Source organism: Macaca fascicularis, chromosome 6 (assembly GCF_037993035.2).
Source record: "Macaca fascicularis isolate 582-1 chromosome 6, T2T-MFA8v1.1".
NCBI lineage: Eukaryota > Metazoa > Chordata > Mammalia > Primates > Cercopithecidae > Macaca > Macaca fascicularis.
Window position 1 is genome coordinate 38,130,758 of NC_088380.1, and position 612 is coordinate 38,131,369.

Below are 612 nucleotides of genomic sequence, written 5' to 3' on the forward strand. Positions count from 1 at the left end.
TTGGGAAGAGGGGGCATTTCAGGCAAAGGCTAGTGGGGCACAAATGCCGTCCATGGGGCAGCCTGGGCTGGGGCTATGCAGAAGAGCCATAGAGCACCGTGCAAAGTCGCCTGACGTGACTCAGTTTCATACAAGCTGCATCCTCTGCCTGGGACGCTCCTGATCTCTTGGCACAGTTTCTTAACTTCAGTCTTAACGTCATTTCTAATTAAAGCAAGCTCCCCTGTTAGTGTCTATATTATAGGATCCTGTTTGTATTCTTTTAGCATTTCTCAACACATGGCTCGGTACATAGTTTACTTTTTTGAATGTTGTCTGTCTCTCCCCAAATAAAATAACTCCAGGAGGGCAGAGGTTTTTGCTTTGGTCACCATTAGAGCCCTGGTGCCAGGAACAGTGCCTGGCACAGTGTAGGCACACCATAAGGGTTTGCTGAATGAAGAACAACTTTGCAATTTTTTCCCTCCTGAGTGGTGATTGGTTGCTGGGAGTTGATGGGCAAGGCCACTGACCATCCAGTGGGCTGTGTGGTAAGAAGGCAGTGATTCCTAATAAAGGCTTGTGGATGGCTGCCTCGCCCAGGGCATGCAAGGAAGTACAGAAGTACAGAGA